The sequence below is a fragment of the Mirounga angustirostris genome, unplaced genomic scaffold (genome assembly GCF_029215605.1).
Source record: "Mirounga angustirostris isolate CCGP_5_RB_7025 unplaced genomic scaffold, mMirAng1.0.hap1 SCAF_13, whole genome shotgun sequence".
NCBI lineage: Eukaryota > Metazoa > Chordata > Mammalia > Carnivora > Phocidae > Mirounga > Mirounga angustirostris.
Genome location: NW_026991721.1, coordinates 2,744,440 through 2,758,544, shown reverse-complemented (window position 1 = coordinate 2,758,544; position 14,105 = coordinate 2,744,440). Strand labels below are relative to the sequence as shown.

Genomic DNA, 14,105 nt, shown 5'->3' with positions numbered 1-14,105 from the left:
CACCTAAATATATAAGAGTTAATAGCATAAAACTCTTAGAAGAAAACACAAGCATAAATTGTCAGGACCTCAGGTTAGGCAATTCCTTCTCAGATGTGACACTAGAAGAATAAGTACCAAAATAAAAAACAGATGGTCTCCATCAAAATGTAAAATTTTCATACTTTCTACAACACTATCAACAAAACAAAAAAGACAACCCAAAGAATGGGACAAATTATCATCAAATTGTATATCTGAGAAGAAATTTATACCTAAAGAATTATTATAACTAAATAATAAAAGGAGCCCTCCAAAAAACAATTTAAAATGAGCAAAAGATCTGAAAAGACATTTCACCAAGCAAGGTATACAAATGGCCAACAAGCATATGAGAAGGTGCTCAGATCATTCATCACAGAAGAAATACAAATTAAACAAACAGGAAGATGCCACCTCACACCCTCCAAGATTACTACACTCAAGAAGACAGATAATAGCACAAACTGGTGAGGAGGCGTGCGAAGGGGAACCCCGGAATGCGGAGTGTCCCACCCACTGTGGGAAACAGTCTGGCAGGTCCTCAGAAGGTAAAACATCAGGTCACCACATGACCCAGCACTCCCAGTTCTGGGTAAACACCCAAAATCGATGAACACACGTGCCCACATGAAAACTCATATGCTGATTCGAAAAAGCCAAAAAGTGGAAATAACCAATATGTCCATCCACTGCCGTAGGAATGAATACAATGTGATGGATCCATACAACAGAGTATTATTCGGCTGTGAAAAGGAAACGGGGTGCTGATATGTGTTAGAACACAGATCACAGATGAACCTTGAAAACAGTATGCTGAGTGGATGAAGCAGTCACAAAAGACCACACACCACAGGATTTCACATCTATGAGATGTCCAGATTGGACAAATCCACAGAGCCAGAAAGGAGATGAGTGGTTGCCAGGGCCGGGGAATGTATGCAGGAAACAGGGAGCGAAGACAAATAGGTTTGAGATTTGGAAGGGTGGATGATGAAAACGTCTAGAAGTGAGAGTGATGATCATGGTTGCACAACTCTATGAATAGATTAAAGACCACTGAATTGTATACTTTAGATGGGTGATCTGTAAGACATATAAATTATATCTTGATAAAAATACTGTACTTTTTTTAAGATTTTATTTACTTATTTATTAGAGAGCGAGCGAGCGAGGAGAGGGGCAGAGGGAAAAGGAGAGAAGCTCAAGCAGACTCTATGCTGAGCACGGAGCCCAGCACGGGACTTGATCTCAGGACCCTGAGATCATGACCTGAACCAAAATCAAGAGTCAGATCCTTAACCAACTGAGCCACCCAAGCTCCCCAATACTTTACTTTTTTAAACAAGTCGAGGACAGTGCCTGGCATGGAGGCACCCATCAGCGGTGCATGCCAGGCACTGCCTCAGGCCCTAGGACACACCGACACACAGAACAGATAAGGGGCCCACCCTCCTGGACTTTCTTCCAGTGGAGGGAGGAGGGGGACACACATGCAAACCAACACATGAAACCATGAATTTCGGTCTAGATGCATGAGAGAGAACCAAGGTGAGGACACTTGTCCACACCTTCGTGGGGTCTCCTACCCTCCAGTGCCTCCTACCAGCCCTGGGTCCCCTTCCCACAGAGGCAGCAGTAAAGAGGTCTACTGGAGGGTTAGCAACACGTCCTCTCCCCTGGAGAAGGCGTCCCCCTTCAGCTGAAGCCTGGGGAACCTCGAGTCTCCCTAGGGCTGGGCAGGGGGGTGGGCATGAGTGTGTCAACCCTTGCTCTGGGGGCCTTGTGCATTCATACTATACAGGAACCAATGCCCCGGGGCACCTGGGTGGCTCAGTTGGTTGGGCAACTGCCTTCTGCTCAGGTCATGATCCTGGAGTCCAGGGATCGAGTCCCACATAGGGCTCCCTGCTCAGCGCTCCCTTCTCCCTCTGACCCTCCCCGCTCTCATGCTCTCTCTCTGTCTCATTCTCTCTCTCTAAAATAAATAAATAAAATCTTAAAAAAAAAAAAGAACCAATGCCCCAAAACACTAATAATCAGCCATACTGAGAGACAGTCTCCTCCTAGGGCCTCCCACCTCCATCCCCGCTGTGAGCGGATGAGCAGGAGACACCTGTCAAGATATGTTCGGACACCATTATAAGTTCAGCCAAAAAGGTCTACCTGTTAATTACAGTATAAAGAAGCTACTGAAGTTTGCAAAGAAGGTATGAGGCCCCTGACATCCTGGCCTGGCCAAGGACCATTCAGCAACAAAGCATCATAGGGTTTAATCTGGAACAAACCAAAAACCAAAACCAGAACTTAAACCACCCTTAACCCCAGGGCCCAGTCCCCAGTTCTGCCTCCTCAAATGGCATAAATACGGGCAGGGAATTCCAACTGTCAGAGCCTTACTGTGGACAGAAGGGCTGGGGGCAAAGCGGGGACAGAATGTAAACACAGGTAGGCGCTCTGCTCCCCACTTGGTGACAAACGCCCACTTCAGAGACAAACATCTATCCAAGCTTGAGAGGAGTGGAGACAGGATGGAGACAGACAACAGTGGGGGCCCTGCCTGCAGAGGGCTTAATCTCATTTTTCTTTAAAGATTTTATTTTTTGACAGAGAGAGACACAGCGAGAGAGGGAACACAAGCAGACGGAGTGGGAGAGGGAGAAGCAGGCTCCCCATGAGCAGGGAGCCCAATGCGGGGCTCAATCCCAGGACCCCGGGATCATGACCTGAGCCGAAGGCAGACACTTAACGACTGAGCCACCCAGGCGCCCCTAATCTCATTTTCAAAAGCTGCCTTTGCTGTCCCCACCTCACCCTGCCAGAGACTGCAGAGCTTAGTAGGGAAGCCAAGTGTCAGACCCTCACCAGACCGGGGAGAAAGTACTGCCATCCACCAACACCCTGGGGCGCACTTGCCTCCTGAGACCGGGCCTCCCCTGAAAACCTGAGCGCCTGGTCCACAGGACAACCGACTTCTATTTCGGTGACCCCTGGGCTCAGGGGGCCCTCTGGCTCCTCCTCTACCAAGGGCCCCAGACGCAGCATGGAGAAGGGAGAGGCCAGGCCAGTGCCAGCTACCTTTCCCACACAGGGTGTGACAGGAGCCGCTCCTCCAAGGTCCAGGGACAATCTTCACCCCAAAACAACCCCAGCCAATGCCCGGGAGGACGGAGGACCAAGCCAGCACACGTGGACACCCTCACAGGGGCTCTGAAACAGCCTTCTGGCCTGACCTGGGTCCCCAGCTGTCATCCCGCAGAACTGAGCTTTTGGTGACCTCAGACACCTTCTACAGTAAGTTACACCTTTAATAGCAAAGGGCCCTGCCCCTATCAGACCCCAGTGGTGGACCGAGCCAGCTGCCTGCCTCCCCTGAGCCTGGATCCCACCACCCTAAACTCTGCATCCGCAGGCCTGTCCCTCGGGGGCGGGGATGCCCCCAATAACCCCCTGCAGCCCCCAACTAAACTTCACAGATGCATCCTAAACAACAAGAAAAGGGACAGGTGTCGCTGGAAACATCCACCCGACGACGGGGCGAAGCCAGCTTTCAAACCCACACCCCGTCCAAGCAGCTGGTCCCAGGCCTCTTCCAGGGGTCCTCAATGTGTGGCCCAGGGAACCCTGGGGGCTCCCCGAAGCCCTTTCAGGCCTCTGTGAAGTCAAACTGTCCTAACAGAAATACTAAGGCATCTTTTCACTCGCACCCCTCCCAAGTGTATTGTGGGGTTTTCCAGAAGCTGCACATACGGGCTGGGCTATGGCAACAGGCTGAGTGCAAGGCAGACACAAGAATCCAGCCTTCTTCTGCTAAACCAGACTCTAAAGGGGCTTTGCAAAAATATAAGTCATGCCATGCTTCTCACCAAAGTCCTTGCTCTGGAGAAAAGCTGTTTTTCATAAAAATGTTATTGATGTTAACATGAATGGGTTTATTATTGTCATTTTTAAAGGCATTACTATTTAAATATTTTTACTTTTCTTTTCAAGTTTCTAAGGATACATACCCGAAGATACAATGCACATGAACAAAAAGCTCTCTGGGGTCCCTAAAGAGGGTAAAGGGGTCCTCAGACCAAAAGTCTGAGAACCCCTGTGCACCCCCCATGGGGGAGGGCAGGGACAGGTGCAATTCTGCATGGCAGAGCGAGCGGCTGCCCAGTGCAGGGTCCTGGCTCGGCCACGTGACCTTCAGCTGTCAGGTAAATGCCCCCTGCCTTGGGCACCTCCCCTGGAGAGCACTTAGGGACCAAGGTGCCCCATACACTCACTATTACCAATATTTTCATGATATAGTCACTGAGACGGCCCACTGACAAAGAGGCAGAGGGTCCAGGGCTGACCCTCGTGTCCCCACAATATACTCCCTTAGCCTGGTCTGAGTGGGTGTCCATCCCCCGCCACCCAAAGACACAGGCAGATGGAAGGAGACAGCAGAGCATCCATCCAGCAGGAATCCTGCCAGACTCAGCCCAGAAGCCCCTGCCGGTCCCTCGGCTGAGAACCCCACTGACGTCCCCGAGGCCAGGCCTGAGAGCAGCCCGCGGGCGGGCCCAGGTCTGAAAACCTCTGAGTGAGGCCAAGAAAGAAGAGGCTTGTGGCTTCGTGGAGCTGACCCGCGCACGCAGGAGGGAAAAGTCTGGAGCCACCAGGGCTGGCTGGTTCTGCACTGGTGATGCCTTCCAGCCAACACAATCTTTTCAACGAACAACCCCCCCGGGGGTGACTCCACATCCGGAGCCCCTTCAGGACCCTGAGACCCAGGTCCCTTCCTGGGGCCCAGTCTACCCGGGGCCCTGCTGGAAGCAAGGGACAAATGGCTATAGTCGGCCAGGCCCCCTGCACAAGACGGTGGGAGCACAGAACCCATGGAAATCAGGAAGGAGAAAGGTGGGGGGGCGTGCTCTGTGTTCTTAGGGGTGCAAGCGAGACAGCAGACGGGCCCCTCTGCCCCCACAGGGCACTCCTGCTTCCCGGGGTCCCAGGCTGGCCTTCAGCTCTGCTCAGGATGTGTGACCCTCTCCCTGGGCCCAGGCCCTCCGGGACCCACCTGGTAGCTGCATCCCGCCCTTCTGTGAGTGTCCCCGGAAAGCACCTGGACCTCCGTCCGGGCTCCCTGCCCCTCCCCACCCACACCCCACCCGTAATCTGGGTGTGGTTTTGGAATTTCTCAACCCAGGGAGGGAGGGGCCAGAACCCCAAGTAGGGACACTCTGTAGCAGGACACCCAGTCTGTAGGACTTGGCTCCTATGGAGCATTCAGGTGGCATCATCTGTCACTACTGTCACCTAGGTGTGCACACGGTCCCCAGGGTGGGACTCACCTGCAGGAACCCTGAGGGTGGGGCAGAATCTGGCCCATTTCTCTCTCCTCCCCCCCAGGGGGCTTCGAAGAGGAGTGTGGACCCTTCACAAGGGGCCAGTCTGAAGAGAACCAGTCTCCAGAAGATGCTCGGTGTACAAAGGCCTCGGGGTCCCCCTTCCCCAGCAGCCCCTCCCATCTTCAGTCCCCTCCAAACCCTAGGGGGGAGACCAGGAGGGCAGGGCTCCCGATACCAAACACAGGAAGGTAGTTCAACCAAGTCTTTAATGAAAACACCAAAAGCACCCACCGCCCACCGGCTGAGAGGTGCGTTCCCAGGAGAACGGTTACGGTGTTTGAGCTTACTGCTTTCTCGATCCACACCTGATTTTTTCAGATACTTAGCGACTTGCGGTCACAGGAAAAGTTTTTTAAAGTCAATTTATGTACATCTTCCTTGCAGAGAAATATGCTAGATGGATGAATAAAAGACCAAGCAGCATGAAAGCCTATTCCGTTAGGATAACGCTCTTTGGGGGGAGTCGCAGTAGACCCTCAAGGAGGCAAAGGAACTCCTCCACCTGTTTGTCAAGGAAAGGAAGTTGCCAACGTCCCTGGTGCTTTAGACAGCAGAGGACACAGCTCAAGTTGGCCGACAGTTACTTTTAAAGTGCCAATATTTACCTCCCAGACGAGGCTCTCCATCTTCTGCAAATATTGAAACCTATGAAGAATAATTTTAGATGTTGACTTAAAAACGCATGAGAAGCCTCGTTCGACAGGTACGGCCAGAATCAGGGGTGCGCATGAAGGCGTCCAGGGGGAGATCTGGTCAGCTTTGGGGCACAGAATGGTGCAGGAAACACCAAAGGGGACACAGAGTTTATAAAAACAATGCTTTTAGGGAGCTGAGAGGCAAAAAAAAAAAAAAATCTCTTTGAAGAAACCTGCCCTGCCAGGGGCGGCCTCTGCAGGTCTGCAATGATTATCCACCTAATGGATGCCTCCCGGTGAGTCTCCTCAGCGACCAGCTCCGGACTTGCTGACCATCCTGCCCGCCAAAACCTTGAGCACTGCTCAGAGTGTGCTCCCAGGACTCCTGAGGGTTCAGACCCTCCAGGGGCTCCAGTCCTGCCTCTCTGGCCACAACCGGAATTTCCGGGGTAATGGCCAGGAGCCCCCTGCCCCTGCGGCCCAGCATTTGAAATCTGCAGCTTTCACATTAGGCGCTCATGGCCTAATTCAACACACACACCTCTCACCGAGCCACCCTGAGAGTCCTTGGCAAGCCCCACAAGGACAATTTTCCAACACTGTCCCAGTGGGTCACTGGGCGCAGGCCCCACCCCTTCCCTGCACTGACATCTGGCAGCCAATCACCGGGAGCCCTGCTCTCCACTGCGGCTGAACGCAAACTCCTAGCAGCCCCGCAGGCTTTGATGGGCTTGTCTCCCAGAAAGAGACACGGGCCTCAGCTGCACACCCAGGGTCCCGCCCGACCCTGAGCTCTGGGCAGGCTCTCGGATCCACCCCAGTACTGGGCTCACCTTCCCCTTCCCCCATTAAGACTGGAAACCCGTTGAGGGGGTAGGAAGCCTCATGCCAGATGCTAATTCATCCCCCAAAGACTGACCTCGGGATTCCCACTTGAGACAATGACAGTCACTCCAAAACATTCCTTGAATCTGCTTCCAAAGGAAAAAAAGGGCCTATCACATCAAGAAGTCTGATCAGAACTCTGGTTTTCATTCGCCTACTGTAGCTCTTTCCCGAAAGCAGTTACAAGAAGAGTAATTGTCTAACCAGATGAATTTTCCTGCTGGGTCAGCTGCTGGCTCACCACGTGCATGTGGCGAGCACAGGGGACCAAGGGCTGGGCTGGCTCTCCCAGGCTGCTTGCAGTCCCAGCTGCCCCACTCCCTAGCTGTGCGGCCCAGACCTCCTACAGGTGCTTCTATATGCCCCATCCCCCTCCTCTCCCAGACTGGGCTGCGGACCCTCTCTGCGCCCTACAGCACCCAAAGGTCATCACAACCCCTGTCCCACTGTGCACGAAGTGGCCCACCCCTTCCCTCCCCCCGCTCGCCTGGAAGCTCCCGGGGTGGGGGTGGGGCAGCCCCTGTGGCCAGCTCCCAGCCTGGTGCTCAGGGCAGGTCCTCCGACGACGCAATACGCAGAGAAAACCTGATATACCCTAGATCACGTCAGACCACCAGAGAAGGGCAGGCCCCACAAGAGTCACGCGGCTTGGGGCTCCAGGCTATAAGCCCTGCACGCGGGTGAAGGGCTGGGGACTCCAAAGATTTTTTTTTAAACTGGCTTTTGTTTGGGGCACTTTCCTCCCCACCTCCTCGGTCAAAGCAGAGAATTCGGTAGGTTTGTGGAGATCACTTTGAGTAAGGAAGATCATAAATGCCCCCCCCCACCCCACCCCGGGCCTCAGGACAATTGGAGGCTCCAGGGGAGGCTGTAACCGAACATTTCCTCCGGGCTTTCCCGGCCACACCCCTCCCTGCTGCGGGCTCCCCACTGAGGGGTTCTCAGCTAGGCCAGCCTCCGGTGGGGCTGGGCCTGCAGTTTACACAGCAGGAGCCGGGAGTTCCTGAGAAATGAGAGTTCAGGGGTCAAGGGGCTAGGACGCAGATGGGGGCTTCACACCCAGGCTTCCCACGGAGCAGGAGGCAGATCTTGGCCTCCTTAGCAACTCAACTCCCAAAACTGAGCCCCATTCTGGAAAGCCCCCATTACTCACCCGAGATGACAAGGACACCAGAACTCTATAAATTAGGGCTCTGACAGAGTCACGAACAACGCCAGTAAAATAAAGAATCACTTTTCTACAAAAGTCCGTTTTTCCTAGGGTTTTCTCGCATATCGGTCAACTCCTGCATGTTTTTCTTAGTCTCCAGCTTTTTCTTCCACCTTGTTCCCCCACCACGGATGGAATAAATTGTGATGCTATCTGAGGACTGCTTTATCTCCTGCTGGTGGCATTCCTCACATCTGACCCTTGACCCTGGATGGCCAGGGCTCCCTCCAGATAGGGCCCTCCAGGGGCCCGGACTAGGTCACCTGCAGAAGGCGACCCCTACAGATCAGCTGGGGGGCGCCCTGCACACAGGCCCAAGAACCAGCTCAAGAACTTAACGACAGCCCCTAGGAAACTTTCCTGAATACGATTAGGGCTTTCTCAAGCAAATCACACTGGCCAAGAGTAGGCGGGAGTATTCCCCCGCCCCCTTCCCCAAACGGGATCCGATTTGTTCAAAGCAGCCCAGCGCTGTCAACAATGCCCACTGGGAGCTGCCTTCTTAGGCAAAATCACCTTATTCATCAAGCACTCCTGTTGATACTTGAACAGTCGCAGCTCCTTCCCTACCAGCCCAAAGGAGCCCCTGCCTTTTCACCCGATTCCTCCTTGGAAAACCAGAAATTCCTCAGCAGGGTGAGGGCACCCGCTTCCCCTGCAGACTTACACCCAGCCACTGTTAGGACAGCCTAATTCTTACTCAGACAAGGGTCTCCCTCTGGCCTCCTTAAGGATACCAGCACCTGGGGGGCAAAACTCTACCTGCCGCTCATCAACAGCCCCCAGCAAGGCCATCTCGACTTCACCGCCCCCCCCATGACCATGGAACCCCCCGTGGGCATGACTCTCCAGGCGATGGCAGCCTTGTTACCGCTCCCAGCGGTGTGACAACTGGGGTCTCAAATACAGTCGCCCCCCCCCCGGGGGGGGTTCTGGACATGCCAAAACCCCCAGATCCAGCAGGGCACCTGGATCGGGACTGAATCCAGGGGCGACAGCCACTCCGGGTGGCGCCAGCGGCAGGGTCGAGGGGCAAGTCCCAGGTAGAGATCAAAGCACCGCCAGCAACGGAGGGCTTCCGAAATTACCTCTCTAATTCTTGGGAGCTTAATTTAATTAGAGAACTGACCTCATTAATTCGAACTTGAGTTTCGAACAAAAAAGAGGTCACCAAACCATCCAATTTACTACCTCCAATTTCCATGTGGAAACCACTTCATTTCTGGAAGGCCTCTGAGGACTCCCAGGACCGTGCCCACAGCTGCCGGCCCACCAGGCCCCCAAGTACCGCGACCTAAGCGGCCCAAGCGCCTTCCTTCCAGCCGCCCAGGGTCGCTTTAAAGGCTCCTCCACGAACTCCATGGCCAAGAGCACCGGCCTCGCCCCCTTTGGACGCCCCCAGCCCCATGGAAACACAAACCTCGCCTGCGTGCCCGCCCTCGAATCCCGCGCGGAGCGGTGGAACCCGCGCGACCTGGTCCACCGAGGGGCCGCACCCTCCGAACCCCGGCGGCGAGGTCCACCCCGGCCCCTACGCTCTCCGAACCCGGACGGGGAGGTCCACCCCGGCCCCTACGCTCTCCGAACCGGGACGGGGAGGTCCACCCCGGCCCCCGCGCCCTCCGAACCCGGGCGGCGAGGTCCACCCCGGCCCCTACGCTCTCCGAACCCGGACGGGGAGGTCCACCCCGGCCCCCGCGCCCTCCGAACCCAGGCGGCGAGGTCTATCTACTGCCGAGCCGCACCCGCCGAACCCGGACGGGGAGGTCCACCCCGGCCCCCGCACCCTCCGAACCCGGGCGGCGAGGTCCACCCCGGCCCCTACGCTCTCCGAACCCGGACGGGGAGGTCCACCCCGGCCCCCGCGCCCTCCGAACCCAGGCGGCGGGGTCTATCTACTGCCGAGCGGCACCCTCCGAACCCGGACGGCGGCGAGGGCCACCCCGATCCCCACACCCTCCGATCCCGGGCGAGGTCCTCCACGGGGGTCGCACCTGCTTGCGCAATCCAGAGGCCCAGCTCCGGTGGCGAGTGAGCGGTCGGTGTCTCCTGGCGCGCCCCGCTCCCCCGCAGCCCTGCGGAGGCACCTGGGCCGCGCGGGCTGCGCGGGCGGAGCTGCCCGGCCACCCGGAGGAGGGATGCCCGGGCGAAAGTTGCCAGGGAAACTTGAGCAACTCGAGCGCACCGGTGCCAGCCTCCTGCATAATTCACGGGCGGCGGCGGCGGACCTGCACCAGCCCGGTCCCCCCCACACACACACCGACCCCGGCCGGGGCGCGCAGCGGGCAGAGGCTGGGCACCAGGCGCCGGCACTGCGCGACCCCGGGGCCGGGGGGCCCGACCCGCGAGCCCCCGGGCCTGCGCCGGGTGCGCCGGCTCCGGCCTCCCGGAGCCCGCTGCTCCAGCGCGCGCACCTGGATGGGGGCTCTGTGAGCTGGCTCGGGGCAGGGTGACCGCTGCAGGGTCTCTGGGGACCCTGCGACCGCGGCTTGGGTCCCCGCCCCCCGCGCGCCCCCTGGCGGCCCCGAGCCCGCTCCTCCGCCAAGCCTACGGACCCAAGTCCCCAGGCCGGCGGGTGGCGACCGAGGGCAACCAGACCCGGGGCAGGCGGTGGAGGTAGGTCTGTGTGGCCCCAGTGGGAGGCGCGGGGCGCGCTGGGGGTGAGGGGCTTCGTGCACCAGGGGCGCCAAAAAGGTACTCCTGCGCTCCGCGCCCACGCCTCTTCCAAAGCGTCTTAAACCTGCCCCTACTCCCAAGGAAGCCGGGGCGGGGCGGTGTCTTCACAGAGAAGCGACCCCCACCCGGACGCGCGGAACCCTTTTCGCCACCCCCTCCCCCGCTCCAGTGGGTTCAGTACTGCGCTTACCCGGTCGTTGGTGTTCCTGTAAGCCAGACGCCCCCAAAATGCAGCCGGTGAGCAGGGTCGGGGGCCCGGGGGCCCCCTACTGTCGTTCCGGGCCACCCCCGCCCCGCGCCCGCAGCTCGCCGCGGCCCCCGCCGCCGCCTTACCTCGCTCCGGCGGCCGCTCGGGAGTCGGGCGGGGTGAGAGCCCCCGGGAGGGCCGACGTCCGCGCGCACCTGGCTCCGCCGCGGGGACCCGAGCGGCGCCGCGCCCAGCCCGGCCGGACGCCGGAGTCGCCGGAGCCGCGGCCGCTCAGGGGGCGGGGGGGGCGGGGGGGCGCCGCGGCCCCGCCTCGCGCTGCGGCCGGGGCGCCGGGCTCCTCGCGGGGGCGCCCGGCGGTCCCTCCCCTCGGCCCGGCGCGGGGGGGAGGGGTCGTCTCGCCGCCGAAGGGCGCGCGCGGCCCGGGACCCGCGTGCGCGGCCCGCCCCGGCCTCTCCCGCGCCCAGGGCCGCCGCGCCCCCGCACCTGCCCCGGCCGCTCGGGCTCCGGCGGCGGCTCGGACGCGGCGCGCGGGGTCTGCTGTGGCAACCCCGGGAGACGGGGCGCCCGGGGCCGCCTCCGCCCGCCGCCCCGCCCCGCCCCGGGCTGCGTGGCTCGCCGCCCCCCTTCCCGGAGCTAGCCCTGGGACCGGAAAGTCCTTTAATTTTGCAAAGCCCCGTTCGCTCTGCGGGATTATCCCGAGCGCAGCCGGCTCCCGCCCCAGAGTCTTTTCTGTTAATAGGATTCAGAAATGCTGAGGCCGACCGCACCGCACCCTGTTTGCAGAGCAGACGAAAACTTTGTGCCTGGGCGGTACGCCGCCATCTGCCTCCCAGGCCACCTTCCACCTGGGCGCCTTCCTTCCAGCGACCCACTGCCCTCCCAGCCAAGGAACGATTCGGGGTGAGGGTAGGGGACTAGAAGCCAAGCTCAGATGAATCCGAGAGGCAAAAGGCAGCCTCCGGGGACGCCCAGGAATCCTGTTATTATCCAGGGCTTGGGGATTGCCAGGTTTGCCAAAACCCAAGGGGGGTTGTCATGAGCCCTGGCCCCCAGCTCCCAGCTGTGATGCGGTGGATTTACTCCTCCCAACCTGATGCATGAGCAATTGGCTAATAACTTCTCAAGCCCCTGCTAATCCACTGCTAATTACCCCAGTTACGGAGGTTTCTGTGTCCTGCGTTTTCCAATGTTCTGGAAGAAGGGAAAGCAATTCCTGCCCAAGATCTGCAGTGTGATTTGGGGGGTTGGGGGGGGCAGAGGGGACGGTGTTGGGGGCACAAACACCACCCTCCAGGCTGTGAGGTAGAACATGCTTCCGGTATAGGAAGGCTTCCATTATACAAAACCCACTCTGTGTCTCCCCAGGAAAAAAAGGGAGAGTCTATTAATACATTTTTATTTTTATATATTTATAATGTATTAGGATATACATACTTTTTTAAGTCAATCTTACCGAACATGCTTGAGAGATTTGCATGGGCCAGTGACTTCAACACACCAAAGGCAAAGTTAAATATTTGCTCTAGATATTTTTTTTCCCCCTGCTTGCATAATTGTCCCACATTTCAAAGAAGTCTTTAAAAGCACTTAGGATAAAAAAAAAAAAAAGTTGTGTTTGGGTCCTAAGTATTTCAGGACACACGTGGAGCAAATCCTGGAAGTCCTCAAGGGCAACCGCCAGATGCAAACTTCTTTCTCTCCTCTGCTTCCTTAAGCATGAGACTTCATAAAATGTTTGTTGAGTGAGTAAAGGAGGCCATCAGTCAAATAACAATAATCCCTAAGCGGGAAGAACAAGGCCCTGGCAGGATCCAACAAGCATAATTTCTTGGACATGGAAACAGGGGATCCTGCGGCAGGGGAAGAGGGTAAGTCAGCAGAATGTTCCCATGTTCTCAGGGTTTGTCAGTGGCAGATGCAAGATGTGGCTTATGGGGGGGGGGGCTTTATCTTCCCATAACTTACATCAGACCCTGTGACCCCAAACAAATTGTGTCATCTAAACAAAGCGGTGTGTTTGCCTGCAATTCTAACTCAAAGAGAAGTCCTCAACATGTCACCGCCTCCAACCAGATCCCCAGCCTCCAAACGCTCCTCCCCAGATTTCTAGGACACCCTGAGGACAGCAGAGGGGGCAGCTGGCTATACTGAAGTTGTGAACACATTTCTGGGGTCCCCACAGAGGACTCAAGTGCCAAAAGCATTCTGCTGTCTTCAAGAAACACTTCCCCAGGGACGCAGGCCTCACCAGCCTGTCCACCCAAGGGGGCGCCCCTTGGCCACCCCTCCAGTCCTCGGATCTGTTTGTTGCCCGGCAACAGCCTTCCGTGGGAGCACCATCTTCTGACGTGTTAAGGACGCATCCTGCTACATCCCGTTTCTCTGTGTCCCTTTAGGGACATCCAGTTCAGCCTTGTGCTTTGAGGCAACATCCCTCAAGTCAAGAGCGACTTGTGAAAGGCTCAGGACTGAGGACCCTGCAACAGCACCTTGTCAAACCCCTTCTGGCTCATCGGGTGCGATTTCAGGTTTCGGGGCACACCTTCACCCCTGACAGCCTGTCCCTGCTGCGGTCGGGGCCTTCACGTGGCTCGGGGAGCCTGTCAGCTGTCTTGTCTGTGGTGGGCCGTATCATAAAGGCATCTTGCTTTAGTTTCAGTGTAGGGAAAGGGAAATCATCTTTTTTGCTTCTTCATTTCAGACCTCCCTGTTTTTGTTTCTGTAAGCTGCCTTTTCCTGGGTCCCCCCCTCTTCCCGCCACAAACACATATGATGATGTTGGAATGAGCTTGCAGGAAGGCATCTGGTTTCCATTTGATGAGCTCTTCTTTCCTATAAAACCTGAAGCAATCAGCCATTGGTCACAGCCTTTATGGGCTGTCCACTGAGCACAGAGCGCCCCAGGACTTCCCAGAAAGAGTACCTATTTTACAGAGTACTAGAAACTGGGACACCGTACCGTTAAGGGAGGCGAAACAGAACCAAATCCTCTGTCCTGGGAAAAACATTATAAATATTTTGTGGCTTAGATTAACCCAGATGCTCGTGGCTTGCAGCAACAGGCCTGTCTCCAGAGCAGCTCCTGGGTCTGG

At 57.1% G+C, this 14,105-nt stretch overlaps 1 protein-coding gene across 1 annotated transcript in view; it reads right to left on the bottom strand.

Annotated features, from left to right (window-relative positions):
* Window positions 1-11,258, bottom strand: part of SHANK2 (SH3 and multiple ankyrin repeat domains 2) — a 500,779-nt gene extending 489,521 nt beyond the window's left edge. Inside the window, exon 1 of the mRNA XM_064576041.1 lies at window positions 11,139-11,258. The gene's annotated coding sequence lies outside the window, so the exon portion shown is untranslated. The remainder of the gene's footprint in view (window positions 1-11,138) is intronic.
* Window positions 11,259-14,105: the final 2,847 nt, after the last annotated feature.